At 50.4% G+C, this 2,280-nt stretch overlaps 1 pseudogene; it reads right to left on the bottom strand.

The window, feature by feature from the left end:
- Positions 1–221: 221 nt before the first annotated feature.
- On the bottom strand, positions 222–2,000 carry LOC115328599 (annotated as a pseudogene).
- Positions 2,001–2,280: the final 280 nt, after the last annotated feature.

The raw sequence follows: 2,280 nt of genomic DNA, 5'->3' as shown, positions 1-2,280 counted from the left end.
TCTATTTCTGAAACAAATATTCAAGCTTTGGTTAACTTTCGTTTGCAACATTGTAGCCGGTGTTTGGGCACAACTTTCAGTGGCATTTCCGAAGACAGAAAAAGTGCACGTGCGCAATGTTAAGCGGCCGTTGGGCACGCACGCGTCTACTTTTGCTTCCGTTGCCACAGAAAGTTGTTCCTGGGGATAGTGTTTTCCACTATATTTCGACTCGAATACCATCAGATTTTTTTTTGTTGTAAATTCCTTAGTAATGTAACGCCGAAAAAGATGCTGCGCCTACATAACAAGTAAACAAATAAATAGCATCCGACAACATCCCATCAAAAGTAGGTCAGCGACGTCAACCACTCAAGCGCGAAAACCATTGTCGCAGCGATGCACCCGGCCAGGTACAAGATGATGAATCGACGCACATCCAAAGGAACCGCCGACTCTTCGGCTGTGGACCGCTTCCATCCCCCATCTTTTGTTTGGGGCGACCTGAGCCCGGTCTCATCAAGCCTTCTATACACCGCTGCGAACTCGTGCCTCAGCGGGAAGTCCTTCCTGACGGGAGTGCTGCCGAACGAGGGCACCATGGTCTCTTTTCCGCGAACGATCTTCCTCCCGTACTTCTGTAGCTCACTGGGCCAGCGTACGTGCGTGAAAAACACGTGGGTCCTTCTTACCGCGCGGTCGAGGCATTCATCGGCGGTTGCCACAATGGTCGGGTTGCGCCTGAAGGCCCTTGCCATGTGTCCCAGGAAGTCCGAGTTGTTCACTCTCTGCTCGAGCAGGGACGCGTGGATGAAGGGCCGTTGCACGCACACCGACACAGTTCCAGCCACAAGATTCGGGACCAACTTTTCTTGCGTGTCGTCCGCTTCCCAGAAGACGCCGTGGCTAGCGCTCGACGTCAAGAGGCTCTGGAAGAATATCGCTAACGACGTGCCACCCAGTATCCAGTAAAAGAGGACAGTGCGACCGAAATTTGATCTCTCAAAAAAAGTTGGAACGGGGTAAGGGAAGGAGAGCACTGATGCCACGAGAACCATACCGGTGGCTCCGATGTCAGATCGTAGGGGCCTACGGTCGAGATAGTTGATGAAGCAAAAGCACGCGAGGCACACGACCGCGGCGGCCAAGAGTGCAGCTAGAAACTCGGCGAGAGAGGAATTCAGGAGCATGCCGTTCTTCCAGGTGGCCTTTCCTCCGACGTAGTACACCGCCTGATCGTCGAACAGGAAGGCAGGATAGAAGATGTGAGATCGGCGGTACTCCGAGAAGATAATGTTCGCGTCCAAGACGTCGATACGCTTCCACAAAAGGTTATACATCCAGTTGTGATCTCCGACTTTGACCATCTCGTAGCTGATGTTCAAGACCTGCAGAGTACTCCTGACGACAGTCAGGGAATCATACCTACACGTGGCGTTCGGTCCACCGTCAGACGGGCATCCTACCTTCAGTGTCCTCGGAGATAATCTAGTCCATTTGGAAGATCGCTTCTTTTTTAGCAAAAGGTCCCCCAGAAGTTTCCTTTTGCCAACTGTGCGCCGTGACTTGCAGTTCCAAAAGCGATCTTTAGCGATGGAGGCGGTATGTTGCCAGACGACGACGGCTCTGCAGAAAAGTTCATGGGATGATGCCGCGTTCTCGAGAGGATTCCGGTGATTGGCGATAATGATCCACGTGGTCAGAGGAAAGTTATAAATCTTCGAAGTGATCAAACGCAGAATGCCTCGCTTCAGAATGTAACTCGGCAACACGACCAACGTTTCTTGATTGTAGACCGCACTTGCGTTTAGGAGGTCGAAGTACTGGGGCCAGTTGCCGCACCAATTTCGAGTCTTGAAGTTTCTGCGGAAGTAGGAAGGGATCCAGTGGGTGCCGTGTGTCTCCCTTACGCAGACAAGGTCAACATTAATGTTAGTGCTTAAAGCAATGGGAGAGTGGCTCCAACATTCTGATGTCCTGTATGTTAAGATGATGCAAAGCAAAAGCAAATTACGGTCCATCACGCTCTTTGCCCGCACAGTTCAGCAGTGCTCCGACTGTATACGACAGCCCGAGTTTTCTCGGTGAAAAGCGAGAGCGAATTCTTCTCACACAGAGGAAAGGGAACAATCTACGAATTCGTTCCGTATAGAATAAACTAGCCCCTTTTTATGCGTGTTTCGTGGTGACCTAATATTGGCGAAGCCAATATTTTCTTATACGGAATTAAAAGATTTGCTGTCGGCTGTTTTGAACAGACCTCATTGTGTGGATGTCGTTTGTGTAAGGGAGTTATTTAAT

This window comes from Ixodes scapularis, unplaced genomic scaffold (assembly GCF_016920785.2).
Source record: "Ixodes scapularis isolate PalLabHiFi unplaced genomic scaffold, ASM1692078v2 PGA_scaffold6__148_contigs__length_123643588, whole genome shotgun sequence".
In the NCBI taxonomy this organism is placed as follows: Eukaryota; Metazoa; Arthropoda; class Arachnida; order Ixodida; family Ixodidae; genus Ixodes; species Ixodes scapularis.
Note: the sequence above shows the minus strand (reverse complement) of the source record. Positions and strands in the feature narration are given on the sequence as shown.